Here is a 7,500-nt window from a genome sequence, read left to right on the forward strand (position 1 = left end):
TGCTTCCCCGCACAGGGAGCGATTCGGACGACGGGCCCCCACGCCTGGCTGGGTGGGCGCCCCGCCGTTCGCCCGTACGGGTCGTCGGACCACTGCCTTCGCTCGGTTCGGGTCAAACTCCCCACGGCTCGGCCACCTCCGCAGACGGGAGGCGAGGCCGGCATGCGCGCCCAAAGATAGGTGTCGGAAGCCCGGGGGTAGAGGAGGAAGGGGACCGCTCACCTTAAGCCAGCGCGGGCTCCAAAGCCCGGGCCGAGCGAGCGGCGCCACCTCCCCACCCGGGAGCGCTGCGCCAGATCGATCGGAGGAAGAGCAGGGGTGCATGTAGGGACTTGCCCAAGTACGGAGGCTGCAAACCCCTGTCGTCGGGAGATACGTGCCCACGAGTCCTGGAAGCGCGACTCGGGTACAGGCGCCCTTGCGGGGGGGTACTGGATGTGGAACAGCACTGGGGTCGAAGCCACAAAAGCATCCGCCCTCATGGAGCCTCTCCTCGGCCTAAAAATCCAGATTTTAGCCTTGACGGCGCCCCCATGTGGAGAACCAGGGCCCGCGGGGGGGTCTGGCCAGGCTCACTTCAACCCAGGAACACCTCTCTGACTTGGGATAGGCGACCGGCAAAAGTCCCCCCACGCAGCTGCGGAAGCCTGGGTTCAGCCAAGGTGCAGACCTCCAGCCGAACAGGGACTCATAGCCAAAACGCATACCCAGGCCTACGGAGGTGAAAACCAGCTTAAATGAGTCGAAATGTGTCGGGGCTGAGAGGTACCTCTCTCTCATATATTCTGCCGGTGGTGTGCAAAACTGGGTCTTTGCATGGAGTGTCACCCTATACCCACTTTAGGGACGCATGCAAAAAAGTGCCCGATCGCCTGGAACTGTCAGGCGGATTCGGCTCCCTGGAATTTCCTCATTCTGGTTCTTTTTCACTTTTTGTCTCTTTTGCGACATCTAGTGGGCAGGCTGCATTACTGCAACCGGGGACACCTCAAAACGCTTGGAACTGGGGAGCGGGCTCAATTTACAAACGTTTTGCGGGTCCTGGAAGTCAAAATTGTGACTTCTGAAAACGACTAAGTATCAAGGACTCATCGCGCGAATCGCTCTGGAACTGAAATCGGATGCGCGCACTGACATGCTCCCCTCTCTGGAAGTCTGACACAAGTTGAAAAATTTTCTAAGTCCCCAAAAATTTTTTTTTTCAACTTTTTTTCAATTTTCCCCCTGTGGGATATATATTTTACCCACACTTTTGGAGCCCTCCTGGGATGCCCTCTAACATACTAGAACCTCATTTTGTGGAAGTTTTCACAAAATTGTGAAATTTTCAAAAAAGTCAGAAATTTTGCAAAAACGACTAAGTATCAAGGACTCATCGCGCGAATCGCTCTGGAACTGAAATCGGATGCGCGCACTGACATGCTCCCCTCTCTGGAAGTCTGACACATGTGTGAAAATTTTCTAAGTCCCCAAAAATTTTTTTTTTCAACTTTTTTTCAATTTTCCCCCTGTGGGATATATATTTTACCCACACTTTTGGAGCCCTCCTGGGATGCCCTCTAACATACTAGAACCTCATTTTGTGGAAGTTTTCACAAAATTGTGAAATTTTCAAAAAGTCAGAAATTTTGCCAAAAACGACTAAGTATCAAGGACTCATCGCGCGAATCGCTCTGGAACTGAAATCGGATGCGCGCACTGACACGCTCCCCTGTCTGGAAGTCTGACAAAAGTTGAAAAATTTTCTAAGTCCCCAAAAATTTTTTTTTTCAACTTTTTTTCAATTTTCCCCCTGTGGGATATATATTTTACCCACACTTTTGGAGCCCTCCTGGGATGCCCTCTAACATACTAGAACCTCATTTTGTGGAAGTTTTCACAAAATTGTGAAATTTTCCAAAAAGTCAGAAATTTTGCAAAAACGACTAAGTATCAAGGACTCATCGCGCGAATCGCTCTGGAACTGAAATCGGATGCGCGCACTGACATGCTCCCCTCTCTGGAAGTCTGACACATGTGTGAAAATTTTCTAAGTCCCCAAAAATTTTTTTTTTCAACTTTTTTTCAATTTTCCCCCTGTGGGATATATATTTTACCCACACTTTTGGAGCCCTCCTGGGATGCCCTCTAACATACTAGAACCTCATTTTGTGGAAGTTTTCACAAAATTGTGAAATTTTCAAAAAGTCAGAAATTTTGCCAAAAACGACTAAGTATCAAGGACTCATCGCGCGAATCGCTCTGGAACTGAAATCGGATGCGCGCACTGACACGCTCCCCTGTCTGGAAGTCTGACAAAAGTTGAAAAATTTTCTAAGTCCCCAAAAATTTTTTTTTTCAACTTTTTTTCAATTTTCCCCCTGTGGGATATATATTTTACCCACACTTTTGGAGCCCTCCTGGGATGCCCTCTAACATACTAGAACCTCATTTTGTGGAAGTTTTCACAAAATTGTGAAATTTTCCAAAAAGTCAGAAATTTTGCAAAAACGACTAAGTATCAAGGACTCATCGCGCGAATCGCTCTGGAACTGAAATCGGATGCGCGCACTGACACGCTCCCCTGTCTGGAAGTCTGACAAAAGTTGAAAAATTTTCTAAGTCCCCAAAAATTTTTTTTTTCAACTTTTTTTCAATTTTCCCCCTGTGGGATATATATTTTACCCACACTTTTGGAGCCCTCCTGGGATGCCCTCTAACATACTAGAACCTCATTTTGTGGAAGTTTTCACAAAATTGTGAAATTTTCAAAAAAGTCAGAAATTTTGCAAAAACGACTAAGTATCAAGGACTCATCGCGCGAATCGCTCTGGAACTGAAATCGGATGCGCGCACTGACACGCTCCCCTGTCTGGAAGTCTGACAAAAGTTGAAAAATTTTCTAAGTCCCCAAAAATTTTTTTTTTCAACTTTTTTTCAATTTTCCCCCTGTGGGATATATATTTTACCCACACTTTTGGAGCCCTCCTGGGATGCCCTCTAACATACTAGAACCTCATTTTGTGGAAGTTTTCACAAAATTGTGAAATTTTCCAAAAAGTCAGAAATTTTGCAAAAACGACTAAGTATCAAGGACTCATCGCGCGAATCGCTCTGGAACTGAAATCGGATGCGCGCACTGACACGCTCCCCTGTCTGGAAGTCTGACAAAAGTTGAAAAATTTTCTAAGTCCCCAAAAATTTTTTTTTTCAACTTTTTTTCAATTTTCCCCCTGTGGGATATATATTTTACCCACACTTTTGGAGCCCTCCTGGGATGCCCTCTAACATACTAGAACCTCATTTTGTGGAAGTTTTCACAAAATTGTGAAATTTTCCAAAAAGTCAGAAATTTTGCAAAAACGACTAAGTATCAAGGACTCATCGCGCGAATCGCTCTGGAACTGAAATCGGATGCGCGCACTGACACGCTCCCCTGTCTGGAAGTCTGACAAAAGTTGAAAAATTTTCTAAGTCCCCAAAAATTTTTTTTTTCAACTTTTTTTCAATTTTCCCCCTGTGGGATATATATTTTACCCACACTTTTGGAGCCCTCCTGGGATGCCCTCTAACATACTAGAACCTCATTTTGTGGAAGTTTTCACAAAATTGTGAAATTTTCAAAAAGTCAGAAATTTTGCCAAAAACGACTAAGTATCAAGGACTCATCGCGCAAATCGCTCTGGAACTGAAATCGGATGCGCGCACTGACACGCTCCCCTGTCTGGAAGTCTGACACATGTGTGAAAATTTTCTAAGTCCCCAAAAATTTTTTTTTTCAACTTTTTTTCAATTTTCCCCCTGTGGGATATATATTTTACCCACACTTTTGGAGCCCTCCTGGGATGCCCTCTAACATACTAGAACCTCATTTTGTGGAAGTTTTCACAAAATTGTGAAATTTTCAAAAAGTCAGAAATTTTGCCAAAAACGACTAAGTATCAAGGACTCATCGCGCGAATCGCTCTGGAACTGAAATCGGATGCGCGCACTGACACGCTCCCCTGTCTGGAAGTCTGACAAAAGTTGAAAAATTTTCTAAGTCCCCAAAAATTTTTTTTTTCAACTTTTTTTCAATTTTCCCCCTGTGGGATATATATTTTACCCACACTTTTGGAGCCCTCCTGGGATGCCCTCTAACATACTAGAACCTCATTTTGTGGAAGTTTTCACAAAATTGTGAAATTTTCAAAAAAGTCAGAAATTTTGCAAAAACGACTAAGTATCAAGGACTCATCGCGCGAATCGCTCTGGAACTGAAATCGGATGCGCGCACTGACATGCTCCCCTCTCTGGAAGTCTGACACATGTGTGAAAATTTTCTAAGTCCCCAAAAATTTTTTTTTTCAACTTTTTTTCAATTTTCCCCCTGTGGGATATATATTTTACCCACACTTTTGAAGCCTTCCTGGGATGCCCTCTAACATACTAGAACCTCATTTTGTGGAAGTTTTCACAAAATTGTGAAATTTTCAAAAAGTCAGAAATTTTGCCAAAAACGACTAAGTATCAAGGACTCATCGCGCGAATCGCTCTGGAACTGAAATCGGATGCGCGCACTGACACGCTCCCCTGTCTGGAAGTCTGACACATGTGTGAAAATTTTCTAAGTCCCCAAAAATTTTTTTTTTCAACTTTTTTTCAATTTTCCCCCTGTGGGATATATATTTTACCCACACTTTTGGAGCCCTCCTGGGATGCCCTCTAACATACTAGAACCTCATTTTGTGGAAGTTTTCACAAAATTGTGAAATTTTCAAAAAGTCAGAAATTTTGCCAAAAACGACTAAGTATCAAGGACTCATCGCGCGAATCGCTCTGGAACTGAAATCGGATGCGCGCACTGACACGCTCCCCTGTCTGGAAGTCTGACAAAAGTTGAAAAATTTTCTAAGTCCCCAAAAATTTTTTTTTTCAACTTTTTTTCAATTTTCCCCCTGTGGGATATATATTTTACCCACACTTTTGGAGCCCTCCTGGGATGCCCTCTAACATACTAGAACCTCATTTTGTGGAAGTTTTCACAAAATTGTGAAATTTTCAAAAAAGTCAGAAATTTTGCAAAAACGACTAAGTATCAAGGACTCATCGCGCGAATCGCTCTGGAACTGAAATCGGATGCGCGCACTGACACGCTCCCCTGTCTGGAAGTCTGACAAAAGTTGAAAAATTTTCTAAGTCCCCAAAAATTTTTTTTTTCAACTTTTTTTCAATTTTCCCCCTGTGGGATATATATTTTACCCACACTTTTGGAGCCCTCCTGGGATGCCCTCTAACATACTAGAACCTCATTTTGTGGAAGTTTTCACAAAATTGTGAAATTTTCAAAAAAGTCAGAAATTTTGCAAAAACGACTAAGTATCAAGGACTCATCGCGCGAATCGCTCTGGAACTGAAATCGGATGCGCGCACTGACATGCTCCCCTCTCTGGAAGTCTGACACATGTGTGAAAATTTTCTAAGTCCCCAAAAATTTTTTTTTTCAACTTTTTTTCAATTTTCCCCCTGTGGGATATATATTTTACCCACACTTTTGGAGCCCTCCTGGGATGCCCTCTAACATACTAGAACCTCATTTTGTGGAAGTTTTCACAAAATTGTGAAATTTTCAAAAAGTCAGAAATTTTGCCAAAAACGACTAAGTATCAAGGACTCATCGCGCGAATCGCTCTGGAACTGAAATCGGATGCGCGCACTGACACGCTCCCCTGTCTGGAAGTCTGACACATGTGTGAAAATTTTCTAAGTCCCCAAAAATTTTTTTTTTCAACTTTTTTTCAATTTTCCCCCTGTGGGATATATATTTTACCCACACTTTTGGAGCCCTCCTGGGATGCCCTCTAACATACTAGAACCTCATTTTGTGGAAGTTTTCACAAAATTGTGAAATTTTCAAAAAGTCAGAAATTTTGCCAAAAACGACTAAGTATCAAGGACTCATCGCGCGAATCGCTCTGGAACTGAAATCGGATGCGCGCACTGACACGCTCCCCTGTCTGGAAGTCTGACAAAAGTTGAAAAATTTTCTAAGTCCCCAAAAATTTTTTTTTTCAACTTTTTTTCAATTTTCCCCCTGTGGGATATATATTTTACCCACACTTTTGGAGCCCTCCTGGGATGCCCTCTAACATACTAGAACCTCATTTTGTGGAAGTTTTCACAAAATTGTGAAATTTTCCAAAAAGTCAGAAATTTTGCAAAAACGACTAAGTATCAAGGACTCATCGCGCGAATCGCTCTGGAACTGAAATCGGATGCGCGCACTGACACGCTCCCCTGTCTGGAAGTCTGACAAAAGTTGAAAAATTTTCTAAGTCCCCAAAAATTTTTTTTTTCAACTTTTTTTCAATTTTCCCCCTGTGGGATATATATTTTACCCACACTTTTGGAGCCCTCCTGGGATGCCCTCTAACATACTAGAACCTCATTTTGTGGAAGTTTTCACAAAATTGTGAAATTTTCCAAAAAGTCAGAAATTTTGCAAAAACGACTAAGTATCAAGGACTCATCGCGCGAATCGCTCTGGAACTGAAATCGGATGCGCGCACTGACACGCTCCCCTGTCTGGAAGTCTGACAAAAGTTGAAAAATTTTCTAAGTCCCCAAAAATTTTTTTTTTCAACTTTTTTTCAATTTTCCCCCTGTGGGATATATATTTTACCCACACTTTTGGAGCCCTCCTGGGATGCCCTCTAACATACTAGAACCTCATTTTGTGGAAGTTTTCACAAAATTGTGAAATTTTCCAAAAAGTCAGAAATTTTGCAAAAACGACTAAGTATCAAGGACTCATCGCGCGAATCGCTCTGGAACTGAAATCGGATGCGCGCACTGACACGCTCCCCTGTCTGGAAGTCTGACAAAAGTTGAAAAATTTTCTAAGTCCCCAAAAATTTTTTTTTTCAACTTTTTTTCAATTTTCCCCCTGTGGGATATATATTTTACCCACACTTTTGGAGCCCTCCTGGGATGCCCTCTAACATACTAGAACCTCATTTTGTGGAAGTTTTCACAAAATTGTGAAATTTTCCAAAAAGTCAGAAATTTTGCAAAAACGACTAAGTATCAAGGACTCATCGCGCGAATCGCTCTGGAACTGAAATCGGATGCGCGCACTGACACGCTCCCCTGTCTGGAAGTCTGACAAAAGTTGAAAAATTTTCTAAGTCCCCAAAAATTTTTTTTTTCAACTTTTTTTCAATTTTCCCCCTGTGGGATATATATTTTACCCACACTTTTGGAGCCCTCCTGGGATGCCCTCTAACATACTAGAACCTCATTTTGTGGAAGTTTTCACAAAATTGTGAAATTTTCAAAAAAGTCAGAAATTTTGCAAAAACGACTAAGTATCAAGGACTCATCGCGCGAATCGCTCTGGAACTGAAATCGGATGCGCGCACTGACACGCTCCCCTGTCTGGAAGTCTGACAAAAGTTGAAAAATTTTCTAAGTCCCCAAAAATTTTTTTTTTCAACTTTTTTTCAATTTTCCCCCTGTGGGATATATATTTTACCCACACTT

The sequence above is a fragment of the Phyllobates terribilis genome, unplaced genomic scaffold, assembly GCF_046119375.1.
Source record: "Phyllobates terribilis strain yellow unplaced genomic scaffold, ASM4611937v1 Scaffold_3133__1_contigs__length_89014, whole genome shotgun sequence".
Taxonomy (NCBI): domain Eukaryota; kingdom Metazoa; phylum Chordata; class Amphibia; order Anura; family Dendrobatidae; genus Phyllobates; species Phyllobates terribilis.